Below are 18,691 nucleotides of genomic sequence, written 5' to 3' on the forward strand. Positions count from 1 at the left end.
AATACAACTTGAACAGGTTTGGGTGCTAGAAACAAAACAGCTAGGCGCCTCTCCAGGGCGACGACGAGCTTCGCTGCTGGCACAGAGCCCTAAATAGACGAGCAGCCGCAGAGCGCATTTATGCTGCTGCTGCTGCTGAAAAGGCGATCACTAAAAAGCTCGAAGGATGACGCGACAATCGCTTAGCCGGCACGATGGCGGCAGTTGTATTTTGTTTCAAAGAGGGCGCTCCGTTCTTTCGTCCAACGGCCACTCGTTCGCTCGGCTGCACGTTCGGTGGCACCGCGCACGGAAAATGCTTCTTTCTTCAAGAAATATTCCATGTAAGTTTTCAAATTTTTTCATTAAGATTTCATAAAGCGTTTGTGTATATTGGAGCAAAATATTAGCCTCCTAGATTGAGCATTTTTTAAATTACAAGCGTTGTCTTACATTTCATTGTTGCTGCAGGCTGCGCAAGCCATGTGCTAGGGAGATTTGTCTTCTTTTAGTATATTTCTTACGTTGTTAACTTTTCAAAAGTGGTTCTCAAGTGTGCACGACTTGATGCCGATCATTTCGCAGCTTATTTCAAGTTAAACCGTTACTGTTTTGCAGAGTACTGATTTTCTAAAGTAAACAACTGCGTGGCATCGTAGCCCTAAAAGCCAACTTCGGATATTCACGGCGTTACAGTGGCTGGAACGGCGTATAGCCGTTGCGTGGCTCGGCCGCTCGGGTTCCCTCGGGTGACCTCGAGCGGAGTCAGCGGAGTCCGGGCAAAAGCATATTTTCTCGTGTCTGGCGCGATAAAACGCTAACCGCATGAGTCGCACGGCAGCACGATGCGCAGTGTGCTGAGGACCGCTAAAGCTTTGCCGCTCGGCGCTGTCGCCCAGGTTCTGGGTTGCTAGAAAATCGCTCATGATGCTGGAACCAGCTCGCGAGGCAGCCAATCGCAAAAGGCTTCGGGGTACTCACCTTAGTTGTTTCTTTTTTTTTTTTTTGCATGCAAAGTTTGTTTCCCTAGTCCGGTATGAGCGAAAATCCTGCAGACGCTCATTTCGTCTGATCCGTGCATATATGAGCGCATCGAGACGGTTTAGTAAAAGCTTGGTAGGGTAGTATTGCAAAACAAAAAATGCTAGTGTGACTAGATATTGCTAATTTTCGAAAGTTGCAGAAAAACGCCTCTGCTTTAAATCATGTCTGTATCGCAGTATAGTAGCACGCCGCTGCGCTGGGACCATCTTTTTTTTTTTTTTTGGGGGGGGGGGGGGGGGGGCTTGACGCTTTACAAGAAATTTCATCAGTGTTGCTGTTTAGTGCAAGAAACTGGATATAGCGTAACTGTACTCATTTACCAAACGAGGAGGCGGCGCTAACAAAGCAAGACTGAAAACACGTCTCTGTCGCTGAGGTCCTTCGCTCTGTGCGATGTGCACCAGCGGCAGCGACAGGCGTTGGCGTCGTCGTCGCGCGATGCATCGCCAGGAATTGTCGCCTATTTTTATCTTTCTGTATCGTTGCTTCAGTTGCAATAGATCAGTTGCAAAACCTACACGTCAGCTTCCTGGTGCGGCAGACATTCCTGCACAATGGCAGCATAGACTTTGGGGTAATAGTTGGGCACAGTGCTAGCACATCGCCTGACGGGTAGGGTAATTCCCGCACCTCTTGCCCATTCGTCACAGTATTATTCGCGTGCGCATTGTCGCCCCACTATTACCCTCTCCGGTTAGTGTCCCTTTTCTAAATTTTCTTCACCCCTAAGGTGACAGTGCGCCCCCCTTTATTCCAGCGTTAAGAATGCCCAAAAACCTTTATCTGACAATGGCCTGTGCACTGCATCCCAAGCAGCGTGGACAGTGGTAGATGCATGGACTGCACCTATTATCCCTGAATCAGGTTCTGTCGCCACTGTGCACGAATTCCTGCCTCACAGGGAAGCCGACTTGTAGGTTTTGCAACTGGTCTGTTATAGCATCTCCAGCAGGGCCGGAGCTTAAGTGTGAGCGCTGGGTGGGCTCAGGCAATTTCAGTTCCAGGCCGGGTTCGGGTTTGTAGCATGAGGCCCGGGTCGGGCTTAAAATTTATGCCCGTGCTTACCTCTAGTCGCGTCGGTTGTGTAGCACACATTTGGCGCCCGTGCCTGCTTTTAATTTTGTTCTTCGCACCATGACACTTTGCTCCAGCAGCAAAACTGCATGAAACATCAGTATGCATTTTCCGGTCGTTATGCTAACTGATCGCCCCACCGCCCTGGCACAGCTATGTTATACCATGTGTAACATAGAGTTGCAATTAGTCCATTTTTTGAGACAGCTTTGAATTGAAATTATAGATTAACTAAACAGAGAAGAGCCGTGGTATGCTGTTATCATGATTTAGAGGCATCGATTTAATGGAGACTTTCTTTCCTTGCATTTAGGGCTCTTTGCTCTATAACGCCCGCAGTCCAGCTGCTCCACTTGTATCATCGCACTGCTTTTGCACAAGCAATCATCTGCCATCAAAGGGGTGCTGCCTGAATGTGAGGCAGAAAACATTGTCAACATTTTGGTGCTGCAAACCTGTCAACAACTGTGGGAGCCTTGCCATGAAACATGCTGTGTGTAAGGAAACACTGCCTCGGTAGGTATGACACATTGCCTTTGTTTTGCATTATATAAAGGCTTTAAATGCTCTGCTGGCGTTTTGCTATATGATTGCATGCTATATGACTTTTTCTGGCTTTTTAGCTCAAGGCTTACTTGTTCAGAAGTCTTGCCCACCAGTATGCAGAAAATAATATCCTTCATGTCCCTGGCAGTGCTTTAATAGCTGGTGCTATATTTCATTGCTTTATTTCAACAGTATGTGACTATTTCAAGTTGAGGCATGATTGAGTGAACCTGTGGTGTAATAGCACAATAACAGACATAGCTTGTGAACTGAAGAAGTAGTTGTCATTTGCGTAACACGGGAGTGCAGGTGCTTTAAGTGATGGAATATTTAGCATACTTGATTATGCTTGCATTACAAGAATTCGCAGGAAGCCTGTATTGAGGTTGAAGAGAAGAAAGCCATTCAGTATTGCTCAGGTTATTTGCCTTCCACTCTCCCTTCATTACTGCTGCCTGCACTGTATGTATTTGTTCATACAGACATGCAGTTACTGAGTGCTTGTACATTTCTGGTTGCCTACACTGGCTTCAGCCATGTAGATGTAATATTACTTTGATCTAAACCAGGCTATTTACTTTGCTCAAAGTGACAATTTTAAAAAATTTTCTTCCCAAGCCATTGAGATTCGCCATTAGCTCCCAACTCGCTTTATTCGCAGCTGCAATGAATTTATTCTGTAACCCTAGAGCAAGACATTTGCAGAAAGATCATCATGCAATACTCGTTCAAATTTTCTAAATTTTAGAGAACATTGTTTGTTTTTGCATATGCTTCTGTGTTCGGAAAACAGCAGACTTGCTTACAGTGCAGGAGGGGTGGGCTGAAAGACAAAAGGAAATTATTAGTGCAGCTGCTCATTCAGGCGTGCATTCCTTGTGCATTTATTGCTCTTATTTATGTGCACCTTTGCCTGCATGCTTGCCAGGGCTTTCCCCATAATGGGTGGCAGTGATGTTGCCGCCTACCTCTCAGGGGGGCTGCCCTTTCCTAAACTACCTGCTCACAACCAACTCACCTCCTGGGCTTCAAATTTGTCATACTCAAGGACGATTTTCTGTGTTTGATGCTACCAGTGACGCCATTTAAGATACGCAGTGTGCATCATTGGTTCATTAGTTTCATTTCGGGATGTTGTCACCCCTTATATTCCTTACTCATATTTCTTTTTCTACATCCCCTTGCAACTGCCAAACGAAATAAGACGTATAAAACTGCCAAACTCCCGCAGTCTCTTAATGCTATGTCAACAACAAAAAACTTTTGCATGTCTTAATAAAAGTAGAAATGATCCCCCGATGTTCTTTTTTATTGTCATATCTAGTCAGACGGTTTAGTGAACTGCCACATGACCAAGCAAATTGCAACTGTAAGTGCACTGAGGAGTCATGCGTTAGAGCAAGCATATGGATCTTGTGTTGCTTAGCTGCTTAACTCCAAATATCCTCCTTTGTAAGACAAGATATTTTTTTAGAAAACTGGATGAGCCAGAAGAAAGCAGATTGGATTCTTAGCTGCATTGTTACTTGTTACACGTGTGTTCCACCCCTGTATACATGAACTCGGCAGAATTGCGTCGAGTACGTCTGTCGAGTGAAAAATCAGTTGTGGGGTTCATGTGTACACAGTCGGGTTGAGTAAAATAGGCGGCGGAGCGGGTCGCGTTAACTCGATTTCAGGAAGTAGGTTAATTCGCTTGACCCGCTTATCTAAAGGCATGTAGACGCAGTCCAGTCAGGGAGTCTAGTTACGCATGTAGACGCTGTCCAGTCATGGAGTATAGTTATGGGGAATTCTGGGATAGGAAAAAGCCTCTGGAGCGGCGACGAGCGTCACTCGAAATGAATGCTTTTTAGCGCTCATCAACGATAAAAAATAATCGAAGCTCTCGATAGTAAAAGTCAATGGGATCAAATACGAGTAAGAACTTGCACAATAACATCGAATCTCGATGCTACGCTCTGCTACGATACTTGCTCACTAGAAAGCGAGTTCATGTAGACATCAGCCGTGTCGAGAATGATGACCTTGCTTACTCAACGCTGATTCAACCCGTTCTGTCGAGTCCATGTATACAAGGCTATTGTACTTGTAATTTTAGGTGAACTCTCAGTTCGTGCATTGCACATTAAATTTGAGCGATATGTGTGCTTTTTTGCGTCTGTGCTGTTTTGTTCTGCAAACAATACTATTTCTCCAGACACAATCTTATTTTTAATTTGAGTACAAAATAGTGTCCATTTTTGAAAAAAAGAATAATTTGTGAGGCTGTTAAGGAATTTTGATTTTGAAATATATTCACAAAATATCAACATTTTATAGATACTGAAATATAAAATGTGTGCGAAAAAACTTTTCAGTTCAGGATTAAACTGGTTTTTCAAGGAACTTGTGATAGGGTGGAAGTGAAAAATCACTGTCATGCTAGATGTATCGTTTTTTTATGATCCCAAAGTCACATCATGCATTGTATTTTAAGGTGTGCTTAAGCAATGAAATAATATTTGGCCTTAGATATTCAGGCAGATTACTATTCTCTATACCAACAACTACTATGAATTGGTTTGAAGAAATCAGATGCCCGAGCACCACACCTGGTACCTGGACATAAAATCACCCAGGTATGCCTAACTGAATATAATCTTGCACGTGGAAGGTTGCCGATGGTATGGCCATATGATTAGCTGCGATGAGGGAAAATGCATACCTGATAGGCTGCTAGCTGATAAGGAAGTACGATATCATTGTAATCAGATCTAGCATAACATTTTCCTGCCTATGCAAAGTAAATTTCTAGTACTTGCTCAATTGCTCATTGCAGGATGACTGTAATAATTTTAGCTGAACAAGCATGCACTGTATGATTACTAGAACTTCTTGTTGGGCTTTTTCTTGCTTATTTATTATAAACTGAAGGCGCCAAAACAATGCACGCACACAAGAAAAGAACGGGACAGAGTTCCACTCACAACTGATTTATTGTGCAGAACAAGTACATATATATCTCACTGCCGGCACATGTGCAAGGAACACATTCAGCTACATCACATTCAGCATCTTGTAGTTTAGGATAAGCTATGTTCAAGAATGATTTCTCAGAGAAAGAGGCTATGGTACGAGGCATGGGCTTCTGAACATATCTTATCTTAAACTATATGACGCTGAATGGGTTCCTTGCGCATATGCCGGCAGTGAGATATATATGTACATTATTCTGCTCAATAAATCAGTTTTGAATGGCGCTCTGTCCCGTTCTTCTTTTCTTGTTTGTGTGCATGTTGTTCTGGTGTCTTTAATTTATAATGAGCACTGTATGAAAACTATTTTTTGGTACATTACAAATGAGGCCATTGTTTATAGTAGAATGCAGCAAGCAATAAAGCTGTGAAAACTAAAAAGCTGGAACTTGAAATGGTACTGTTATCTTGAGAATATTATATGTGTGCGCAGCCTAGAGAATATCTTCGATGTACACATCTCTCTCAGCTGATTGAAGATAGCTTGATCGGTTCTGTCAGGGCAATTATTTCTTCATTCTGGCCGCAGTAATGTATGCGTGTCTGTAACTGGTGTACTCCATAAAAATATTCTTTAATGTGTTCTTTAATATTCAGTTTTGCATGCTTAGTAATCCATATTGTCTATTGCAGGAATGTTTAAGAAGTTTTTAAAAATTGAACGTTCTGGAGCCTGAACCGTCATATTTTCAGGAAATGTAATTCTATATGCACACTAAGCATCCACCTGAAGTTATCGGTTTGCCGGAAGCAGGTTTTATCTTCCAAATATCTTTCTTTTGTATCTGGAATGGATATTATTTTGCATATATGTTTATTATCCCTACGTTATAAGATGCTGCATGCCCTTGCAGGCCCAGAAACCTGTCGCAATGTGCTCTAAAAGAAGAATGTGTGGCAATAGGCCTTCAATATATACAGTAGAACCCCTTTATAGTAAAGCCACTGAGGCCAGCGAAAATATTTACTATATTATGGTCTTTACTGTATCAGTGGTCAGTGATGACATGGTCCTGAAAGTGCTGTCTAGTAGTTAAATAGGCACTTACTGAACACGTCTTGTTGCTTAATGAAAAAAAAGCCTAAATACCTTCCATCTCGCTTTTATCATCTCTTTGTGTGATTTTTTCATTATAAAATGTCTCTACATCTTGTGGAAGTACCTCTGAAGCATGAAGACGTGATTACGAATGCAACCAAGTTCGATTTCATGTAAAAACTAAAGCCTTGCATGAACATGGTGTCTCTTTTTGCTCTTTCTGTCTTTTAAAAGGCAATAAATGATAAATTCGCATGGCACTCAAGTGCTGTAAGACCTTACTCGCTGCACCTCCACTTTCTGCCACCACTGCCTCATTATTTGTACTGCAGATTGCAGTGAATGTTGACCCATTTCTTTCCCTTCCCTATTTCGTGCTGTACGTTTACTTCTTTACTTTCTGAATGGAACACGCCGCCTCCTTGCTATGTTTGTAGACAGGTTTACTTTTTTCTTTTTCGCGCTGCGCGCTTTTCCTCACGGCTCCAAGGCTTCTGTAAAGTAGGCTTCTTCTGACTGCTGCTACGGCTAGTAGTAAAGCCACCTAAACGAACACTCGGGGTTATTGTTCTGTTTTCAAATACAAAAAGTCTTGGCCTCGCAACTCTAGGTAGTGCGCGGGAGTCGTCGCCATGGCCAGAAGCACTTTAACCGTTTTTTACCAAAAACATCTTCACTGTAAAGGGGAAAAATGTACAGTTGCCTATGGAAGATGAACTGGGACTTCAGTTTCACTTTACTTTATCAGGCTTCAATATAGCGGGGTTCTGTATTTTGTACTCAATTGTATAGAGCACCCAGATTTCAAATATGTGTTTGAATAAGTGTTGAGAAGGTGAGTTTAAATCTTATGGTGATATATGCTTGTCTTCTGTGCAGATGTCATTTGTAACACCCACGGGCCAATCTCCTCAACAAACTGTTCCTGAATGGTTGTTTCCTGCGGGGTGCCCAGCTTACTACCTGGGCCATGTGCTTCCCCCGCCCCCTCAACCTCATCACTTGATCCATTGACCCTTCACTGCCAACTATCATGTTCAACACAGTCCACTGCCATTTCCCATCCATGGTGGACACTGCCCTGGAGTGCACCCATGCTCAGCCTCCTATTCCTGCAACACCTCTTGCACTACAAGGCTATAGTGCATCAACCCTGCTCAACATGTCCAGCCCCTTCCATCATGAGCAATGCACACTGCACCTCATCACCTCTACCTGCACTACCTGGTCATGTGCTGCTTAGTGCCCTGTTTCCAATTACACCTACTAGCATCTCCCATATTAGCCCTGTACCGAATGCCTCCTGCACTGCATTTTGGCCCTCTGATGTCCTTGTGGCATGTACATGTATATGAGCTCTCAATAAAATGTTTTCGGAAAATATTTTGCTTGCCTCATTTAATTGCATGGATTTTATGGCTCCTTAGGGAGATGACATGCAATGCAAGGTATTGGGAAATGACTGCATAAGAAAGCCACAATTGTCAGAGTGACAGTTAAGCAAATGGCAGCAGTAAGGGCAAGGGTGAAATAACTGCATGGCTAAAGGTGGCTTAACAGTGGCAGTGCCAGTGCCACGTGTGCCGATGAATACTTGTTGCATGCCAATAAATACCAATACGTGATACTAGCGGCACGGCCGGTTTATTGCCAATGCAAAATGTGCCAATGGATACTAGTGGCATGCCAATACGTGACACAAGGGGTACGGCCAGCTGATAGCCTATGTTGGCAGTGCCAAGACTGGTGCAATGTTGGCATATAAGCCGGACCAATATATAAAAATGTAGTAATTTCTCAAAAAACCAGTGTTACGCCAATGTTGGTACCAATTTTTGTCGACGTTGGGCCGGGGTTGGTGCGATGTTGGTGTGCTGCCTGGGTTGCGCTTTCATCCGAGAAGCGGCCAACCGGATCCATAGGGAAATCCTCTCGGACGGCAGACTAGCAAATACTTGTAGGGGCTCTAGGAATTCTTAGCCGGTTTCGAAAGTTGTAGCCGCATCCCAGCGCGAAATGTTTTTGGTTGATTAATAGGCAGGAGTGCGGCCCTCAACAACTTGCTTTCGTGCTGCAGACAGTTTTCGATAGACGCACTTCGACATATTTGCGCAAAAGAACGGTGGTGCCTAGTGTCCTCTACCAATGTCGATGAAACGGCCAAAAACAGCCAAAGAAATCCAGCAGGCTTCGGAAGTGACCGCATCAGCGACAAGGACTTCCGGCGCGATCCGACTTCGGTCGGCGTATCGAGCTAGAGCTTCCCGAGCTGCTCCAAACAACCAGCGGAATACGCGCAACCTATCTTGGTCGACCGGTGGAATTCGAAATCGTCATCCCGGAAGCAAGAAAACGTGCTCCAGAGCGACCAATCGAAACCGCCAATAAACTAGGCCTCAGTCACGCCAGGTCGATGGTAGCATCGATACTACAGGACTGCGATAAATGGCTCAACATCGGCATCACAGCGTTAGCCACAGTCCGAAAGCGCCCAGCTAAGTTCGAAGAAATGGAGTCAGCCTAGTTAATGTGGTTTGGGAGTATGCGCTCGAAGTGTGCTGTCGTGAGCGAGAAAATGCTTCAAGAGAAGGCCCACTGCCTCAGCAGCATTATGGGTACCCACTATTCCTTCTCCTCCGTCTTAATAGGTTTTACCTGAGATGGCTACGGAATTTTTGTTCAGTAAAACAGGGTGATTTTTACCGAGAAAAAGTATTCTATGCTCTGTCGAGGCAGTACTGACTTCAGCTTCAGATGATGGCTGACAGTTTAAGAACAGACGTGAAATTTCGGGTCAACGGATTCATAGAGAAGGGGGTAGCATCGACAGCTCGGCTGATTTTATATAACAAATTTAATGAAAAACCAGCCATCATTACAACATTTTTCTTAATAAAATACTTTTCGTTTTTATTCATGACTTGTTATTATGGATGACTTGCTTTATGGACAGTTTTGGTCGGAAACCAAAGTGTGCATATTACCCAGGTGCGACTACATTCCTATTTTTTCCTAATTTAATATATTCGGTGGCAAGATAATGTACAGTTCATTAAAAAAAGCTTGGCATTCATCTATATATTTTTCAAATTAAAAAAAGCGCATATCGTCATTGTTGTCATCGTCACTACGATCAACATCCTTTGACTTTTCAGCATATAGTAAAAACTGGCTTGTTTTATTTCTAATACGAATCTTATTCACGTGTCTCGGATGTGATAAACTATTTGTATTGCATTATGGGCCTATGCGTAGTAATGTGGTACACATGTAGGCCTTAGAATGAAGCCGACAAAAAAAGGGTAGGCGAGGAGGGAGGAGGATTGCTACTTTAGTGCAGAGTTGGACATGCAGTCTCCGGAGTTTTTCTGTTCTTATGCTGGATATTAATTGTATAAAATTAAGAGTAAAATACAGCCTTCATACGACAAAATTCTAGCTTGCCTATATATCTCAGAATTACAGAGAAATGTACATTTGCTTTAAGTTAGGGTTTAATTTAATGATTTTTTTTTGTTTCCCGACCTCAACCTCAAATTTGAGTATGAGGTGAGGTTGAGTGAGGTCACCAATGGTCGCCTGAAAAGTGAGTTGAGGTCGCCTGGGGGACCTCAACCTCAATTTATGAGGTTGAGGTTGAGTGAGGTCGCTAAATATGTTTCAGTTTGAGGTGAGGTCGAGGTTTTTGAGGTCCAATGCCCACCTCTGGCGCCCACACCAGAGGCATGGGACGCCTGAACTTGCAATCCGCATTTGGCACATCGCTCTCATGTCGCGCCAGCGGTAACACGTGCGCTGCAGACGCCAAATTTGTCATGAGTCAGTTCATTTCTTCCCTGTTTTTGTAATGTGTGGAGGTATTTTTTGATGTCTCCAGGCATTTCGACAACAAAGGTGTCGAGGTACCTCGACACACTCAATGATCTGCAGTGCAGTGGCGAACGGAAATGAAATAGAGAGCGACGCCAAGAAGCCAGCGCTGAAACAAACATTGTTGGAGCAATAACGGCAGCGAGAAATTTACGCAGAACAATAAACGTCAGTCATGCTTGGAGACGCAATGGGAAGGCGATTATCGTATAAACAAAGTCAGCTAACGCAAATTCGTCGCATTGCATTGATATCTCCCGTGCATTATGTATGTGCGAGGGGGGGGGGGGGGAGGAAGGGCGTGTGTAAGTGTTTCTACGCTCATGTTTACAGTGCACGAAAACTCTTGGCTCCTTTGGGGGCTTCTTTATGCAGGTTTGTGCAAGCTACTAGTCCTTGAGATCAAGTATAGTGTGAAGGTGTGTCTTCGAGTGACTCAGCGGTCTAGAATATGGCTTCTTCAGATGGCAGTGCATCCCCAGTGAGTCGTAATTCTATGCTTTCTGATAGCCAGGCGTGTAAAGGTTTAGCCGAGATCACTGCTTTTATTTGGATTGGACTGTCGTTTAGACCTCAGTGACGGCTGGGTTATTCGTACAATCCGCTTAACAGAGGGAAATTTAGCGGCGGATTAAAGCTTTGCGTAACCGGCATATGGGGATTTTTCTCGCGATATATATATGCTCCAAACGCAGTTTTGGAGCTACTTCGTAACTGTAGGTTTGCCTTCTATTAGTCATACGCTTAAATGCTAAGGATGAAAACTTTCCATGTCGGTGGCTATATGAATAATTAAGATACATAGGTACACATCTAATTTTAGGCTACGCAAATATTATTGAATTGAACAACCTGCACATGAGCCGATCTGCTGAGTTATTGCGCCAAATGGTCCCGCACTTAAAACCGATTACTTGTTTAGCTACACTGTTGGGCAACAACAACAAACAATAGAACTATATATTCCAGTCCTCTCCGAAGTGTCTATGACACTGGTTCTAACCGTAAATCCAGTGCTGCGGAATAAAAGGGTGTGTGCAGAACGTTCACGCAAATAGACATTTACTCGTGCGTTGAATTGAGAATCCCACCATATTTTCGCACCTCTGCGGCATTTTTGAGGTCTTCCTTCATCTCTACTAGCCTTTGTACGCTAAACATCCTTCAGCCACTGCCAAAATCTTTGCTATGAGGCACAGTGTTTGGCGCTATGCAGTGAAGGCACAATATCAGTGCAAGCAGCTTTCATCAGCCTTTCACTGGGCTGCCGTCCATTAAGATTATCTTAGCCTCCTGTCCATGGTTGCAGGACACCGAAACGGCCTAGCACGTGAATAAGGCTTGTTTGGTGGGAGGCTTTCACTTCGCTCTGTCTCTTCAATAGGGTGTAAAGACGTCTAACCGCGGTGCCTAAATGCTCACATTCCCGACCGCTGCGACACCTCAATAAAAAGTTGCGTGAAATAGTCGGGTACTATTATGGGAATTGCGGAGGTGCTAGTCTTTTTGTATTGCTAAAGAACTACGCGAACGACATCATCACTTCCTTCGTTGCTGTATACGATCACATAAATGCCCCACTGATGTGAAAAACCCGACCTTAGGGGTATCATTCGCTTGCCACATGCTATTTGGCAGATGACAAGAGCCACTTCTAACCGGCCAAGGGTGGTCCACGGGGTGGCAAACTAGGACGGACCTGCCATGGTGTGGTATATGTCTAAGTAGAAGGAGGGGAACCTGTGTTTTCGAGAGACAAAGTGGAACAAGCAAAAGATGAGAGCCTCAGGGATTGTATTTTCACAGCTAACGGTAGTTAGGCGTTCTTTAGGTTTCTTTTGATGGGAAGCACTACTTCACAAGGTGTAAGTGCCTCACTTAATGGATGCGTCTCCAAATTTGTCCGGGTTGTCTGCACCTGCATGGGCTTCGCTATTAAGACTCGAGGTTGAGACAAGAATCCTTTCACAACCCTTGATTTCCGAGTAGACACGCTGTCCCTAAGCCAGGCAGGCACATTCGATGTCAATGGCAACTAAGGCAGCATATATCACATATCCTCACGAGTGCTTCTCTGGAAGGTAATGGCCGGATGACAGCGACGTTAACACATCTATCACCTAGCAAAATAAACTACGTCGAACTAGTGCTTCAGCACGTTAAGCTACATTTATCTACGTTAAACCTGTAGAATAGTTTCCAGGTTCCCTGCATTTGAGGAAGGCAAGCCAGTTCATTTTACCTCTGGCTTTCAGGAAGTCATATTCAGTCAAAGTGCAGTGTTTCAAATATGTATCGCCCTTCACACAGAGCGTTCCGCAGGCGACGAGGGAGCAGCAGCCTCCCGCCCCTCCAGGCGCCCAGGACATCAATCAGATTGTGCGCTACGTGACAGAAGGAAGCAACGAGGACAGGCAACTGCTGCTAAACGAGTGCGATGTCGTATACGAATGCAAGGTGTGCCGTAACCTCTTCCGCAGCCTTGCCAACCTATTGGCTCACAAGCGCGTGTACTGCACAAAGCACCTCTGCGAAGATATGCCACTGTTCTCCTGCGCGTTATCTGAAGACCACCCGGAAATGGCGGCGGGCACAAACAATGTGTGTGAAACTGAACTCAAAGATTCTGCAGCTAACAGCGGCTCTCTGTCGCCCCTCTGTGAAGAGAGGGGCCCAGCGAGCTCTTCGCGTCGGATGCGGTCAAGACTACGGCATCTAGCGCCCAAAGAAGCAGGACAGCGACACGACATGCACGTCGGAAATCATCTCAAACCTGCTAATGAGGTCGCTCTTCCCGACAATCTGGAGCTAATACCTGCTTCTTCGGTGTCAGCAAGCTTGCATGCAAGCAGCACCTCTAATCTGTCATCTAGGGGTCGTGGTCGGTCTGACATTGAAGTAAATTGTCCAATTGAGCCGCAGGATGCTGAGAAAACTCCAGGCCATGTGTCTGCTGTATGGCAACGGGGCAATCGCCTACGACCGCCCCGAAAGGCCGTGTTCCCCTGGCAACGTTGAAGGCTGTCCGAAGGCGCTTTGCAAGGCTTTTAGCACTCCCGCCATGACGCTGAACGGCAGGGATTTGTGGCGCGGCCGGCAGTGGTAGCGTGCGTGTGTTATCCTAACTAGTTTCTGGCCTACATAGACCTGAACCGCAATGTACGCTTGAGCTGCGGGCAGCCATTCCCAAGCCTCTCGATGTATATACACGTCCCGCGCACGGTCACCAGCTGTGCATGTGCCAATGTTTTATGGATGTATGCTCTCTATTGTTGTGATATCTTCGAATTAATTATTTGTTTGGTAACCAATAGGTTCCCTAAGAAATTTCTTGACAAGATGCAACTGCGATTGTGAATTCATGTTTAATATTAATTCATTCTCTGAGTTTGAATTTACCATTTGCAAGAAAAATTAAACTATTTTGTATTATTTGTTGCTGTTTCGATGTCTTCATGAAGCCTCTCGGCCATCCCACAATGCTGAATTGATGTTTGCGCATAACCATTATGCATCGTCGATTTTGTAAATCGGTTTTTATTCTTTACATCTGTTCTTAATGTTTACGAATGGTTTTTTCCGATGCTGGCACAGCTCACATGCGGCCCCATAATGCTGAACTGAGCGATAGAGACCCGGCCAGCAAAAACGTTGGCGCATGCTGTCATACGTGCAGGACACGCCAAGATGTCCAGCAGTGGGAGCATCATGAAATTGTTCCAGGATGGTGGAGCGCAGATGTTTAGGAACGACGACCAAGAGTTCAGCGCCATCGGGTCGCATACTGCGGTGGTATAGTGCGTCCCCTTGGAGTATGAACATGACGTGGTCAGGATGAGACTGGCCGGCAGTCAGACGGTCGATGATAGACCGGAGCGCGAAGTCCAAGCGCTGTTTGTCGGCTATGTGGGAAAAGGCCGATAGGCCGATAAAAACAGGACGCATGCGTTAATGTCACAGGCCGTAGAGCTTGGAGGATCGCCAGGGTGGCGGGACAAGCAGTCTGCATCTTGGTGAAGCCAACCAGACTTATAAACCACGGAAAAGGTGTATTCTTACAACCTTAACGCCAAGCATTCCAAACGTCAATTAGGGTCTTTAAGTGAAGATAGCCAGCACTAGGCATGGTGGTTCGTGATAGCGGTAAAGGGTCGCCCGAACCAATAAGGGCTGGATTTCGCAATAGCCCAAACAAGAGCTATGCACTCCCTCTCTGTGATAGAGTAATTTTGTTCTGCCCTTGATAATAGGCGGCTGGCATACGCAATAACTCTGGTGTGGCCGTGGTGTCGCTGAGCGAGGATAGCTCCAATGCCGTGACCACTTGCATCAGCGCGGAGTTCGGTAGGTGCCGGAGGATTTAAATGGGTGGATTGGTGAGAGCAGCGATAAGTTCGGAGAAAGCTGCAGCTGGGTCAGGGTCCCAAGATAAAGGTGCATCTTTTTTACGTAGGGCGGTGATTGGGCGAGAAGGGCTGCGAAGTTCTGGACGAAACGACAGAAATACGAACACAAGCCGAGGAAACTTCGAACATCGCTAGATGAACGTGGCGTGGGCAAAATACGAATGGCGCGAATCTTATCGGGGTCAGGCTGAACACCAGCAACATTCACTAGTGGCCAAGAACTTTGATTTCCCGATTGCCGAAACTGCATTTCTTGGAGTTGAGTTGAAGGCCGGCGCGGCGGAATAGCTCCAAAATGGTAGAAAGGTGAGAGAAGAGGTGGCTGTCAAAAGTGGCCCAGAAAACAATGACTTCGTCTAAGTAACAGACTGGTCGTCCACTTGAAGCCGCGCAGCAACGAGTCTATCATCCGTTCGAAAGTTGCAGGAGCACTACATAGGCCAAAAGGCATGACTTTAAATTGGTAGAGGCCGTCAAGAGTGATAAATGCCGTTTTTCCGTAGGTCTTGTTCATCGACGTAGATTTGCCAGTAGCCAGAGCGAAGATCGATGGAGGAAACGTAGCTGGCGCCATGTAAGAAATCAAGTGCATCGTCCATGCGCGGAAGAGGGTAGATGTCTTTTCTGGTCAACTTGTTGAGGTAGCGATAGTCGACGCAGAATCTCCAGCCCCCATCTTTCTTCTACACAAGGATAACAGGTGACGCCCGGGGACTGTTTGAAGGCTCAATGATGTCGTCGGCCAGCATCTTGTTGATTTCACGTTGGATCACCTGGCGCTCGGACAGAGAGATTCGGTACGGTCGCTTGTGAACAGGAGCAGCATCGCCGGTGTCGATGCAGTGGACTACAACAGACGTATGGCCAAGAAGTCGGGCCCAAAAATCAAAATTTTCGCTATATGAAAGCAACAGCTTGTAGAGCATGTCGACATAATCGGGTTGCAGGTCGGCCGCAATCATATTGGAAGCAGGGTCCCGATGGAAACGAGACGACATAGGAGCGGTAAAGGCTGTGCAAAGTGCAGATGGAGGGCTGGTAGTTAGGGTTGAGAGTGGTGCGATACTGAGATACATATACGATGAGGTGTCAGAGAATGACGTGATGCTGCAGGACAACATCTGTAATTGGGCACGTCAGGTAGTCTCCATCAGGCACACGCGGGGAAGGACACAGGAAAGTAAACAACAGCTTCAGGAGGGAGGCGGGAATATTTGGCTGAGCGGAGGCGAGGTGGCGTGGAGAAGTCTTCAGAGCAGAGGGGAAGGTCCAAGCGTAGAATGTTGGTTGAGCAATCAATAAGGGCTGAGTGAGCGGTCAAGGCGTCAAGGCCGAGGATCAGGTCATTGGGGGCAATCTTGAAGCACAGTGAAGCAGACTGGTGAGTGACGACCAGCAATGGTGACGAGGGCGGTACACATGCCAAGCACGGCAGCAGGGCTGTAAATGGCGACTCGAACGGTGGACGAAACTGCTGGCATCAGGACTTCCTTCAGGCGACGACAAAATAAGAAACTGAAAACAGAGTTGTGCACCAGTGTCAAAAAGGGCAGAGACAGGAGCACTATCCACAAGGAGTTCGATGAGGTTAGATTGTGGAGCAAAGATCAACAGAGGTTTTTCAGTCCAGATCACGAATGCAGCATCACCTCCGGGAGCTGCATCATCTAGTTTTCCGAGAAGCGGCTGGAATAGGGCGGTGAAGAACTACAACGAGGAAGAGGAGAGCCGGAACCTCGGGTTTGCGGGAAAGACGACTGGCATGAAACACGAACAGGTGGAACAAGATCAGCACGGGGCTGGTCACGTTGAGGCGATGAACGGCGGCGCGGTGCGGAGACTCCACTGCAACTGCCATAATGAAATGGGCGTGACGGCAAGTACCAGCGGTTGCGACAATGACGGGAGATATGGCCAACATGGGAACAATTGAAGCATATTAGACGATCGTCAGCGGTACGCCAGTCATTAGGATTGCGGTAGCGTATCGAGGCATAAAGCTTGGTTTAGAGGCCGCAGCGATCACAGCAGGGGCTGAGTTGGAGTCGATGCTGTTCGGGACGTGGCCAGTAGATATGCTCATGCTAGCAACCTCCAGGCGAATAACAGCCTGAATGAAGGATACCGTAGGCAGGGTGTTGTCCGTCAGCTACAATGATGAAACATTGGGAGCCATGGTCTCGAGTTTTCGACGGACAATACATGTCACATTAGTCTGGTTGGAGGGCTGACGAAGAGTAGGCAAGTCAGTACAGGGTGATCTAGCAAATGTGTTCGGCAGGTGGTGAAAAGGGTGACATATGCGTTTTTGTTTCACCTGTTCGAAGCGCCGGCACACCTGAAGGGTAGAGTTCACAGTAGAACAGTCCTTGCACAAGAGGAGGTAGAAAGCGTCTTTGGCTATACCCTTTAGTATGTGGTCCACTTAATCTTCCTCATTCATGGCCGTGTCCACTTTTCGGCACAGGGATAGGACGTCTTGTATGAAGGAAATGTAGGATTCGGACGAAGTTTGGGCGCGAGATGCCAGTTCTTTCTTGGAAGCAAGCTGCCGTCCAATGGGTTTGCCGAAGAGGTCGTGATGCTTCTGTTTACATACGTCCCAATATGTCAGCTCTTCTTCGTGCGTTTCAAACCAGACGCGCGCGGTTCCGGTAAAGAAAAATATGACATTTGCCAGCATTAGCATTGCATCCCAGTGGTTGTGTTTGCTTACTCGCTCGTAGAGGGCCAACCAGTCATCCACATCAACGTCGCCGGTCTCGCAGAAGGTGCCCGGGTTCCGTGGTTGAGCTATGACGACAGTTGGGACGGCGGCGTCTGTGGACATGGTGGCGGTAGCGACGTGGCGTCCACTGCAGAGATCCAGCCTGTTGTATGGGATCGATTATTTCACCTTCGTCAAAGATGTTACAACTGGAAATCAAGCACTGATGGGCAACACCACTCTGGAATCGATGGGCACCGTTTAACCGCGCAACTCAACTCAGCGTCGTCTTCGTCCACACACCCAGACACTTCGTTCTTCACTTGCTGAATGCCAGCATGGTACACCACATAATAATATATTCAAATTGCAACCTATTAGTAAAATTTGAACAATGAATAATTTGCACAATAGTTAGCGGGTGTAAGTTAAAAAAAATGAATAAAAAAACAAAAAAGGCATACAACCGGCAAAGCGCAATATATGATAAAAGCACAAGATATATCACACGCAGAATGGGCAATGAACGAATGCAAAGATAATAAAAACGGAAGTGGGGACAGATAAGAATATTCACAATGACAACACTTTGACCGTTTGCTGTCGGAGTGTGGAACAGAAATGCGATTAAGGCTGCACTCCGACCCACGCATCGCAACAGGTGAGCCATTCACATTGGCAGCGGCCGGTCGCTGACTCGGCTGCACCGCGCAATGATCCTGCGTGCACGCATTGGAAGTGTGTGGCCTGGGGAACGACGGATGCGCCACGGACTTGCCACCAGTGACGTGTGTGGCGGCTGTGGCGTGGTAGAAACTGCACTGCGCCGCGCTAGCCGAACCACGACGTGAGTTGCTTGCGGCTTACAGAGCGGAGGGGGTAATCCCGGTCAGCTTAGCTATGCTCCTGTGTCTGCCGGGCAGTGCGCGCGTCCGCGAGCGAACACACGTGATCCTGTGTGAGTATATCGAACGGGCGGGCTTGATGACCCGCCTATTTCACCTCGCCA

At 46.2% G+C, this 18,691-nt stretch overlaps 1 long non-coding RNA gene across 1 annotated transcript; it reads left to right on the top strand.

The window, feature by feature from the left end:
- Nucleotides 1–248: 248 nt before the first annotated feature.
- On the top strand, nt 249–8,096 carry LOC146182701 (uncharacterized). Its single transcript, XR_014708658.1, has 3 exons — nt 249–323; nt 2,411–2,613; nt 7,579–8,096. It is a non-coding gene; the product is annotated as an uncharacterized LOC146182701 (long non-coding RNA).
- The last annotated feature ends 10,595 nt before the right edge of the window (nt 8,097–18,691 follow it).

This window comes from Amblyomma maculatum, chromosome 7 (assembly GCF_055883805.1).
Source record: "Amblyomma maculatum isolate TAMU_Amacu chromosome 7, ASM5588380v1, whole genome shotgun sequence".
Taxonomy (NCBI): Eukaryota; Metazoa; Arthropoda; class Arachnida; order Ixodida; family Ixodidae; genus Amblyomma; species Amblyomma maculatum.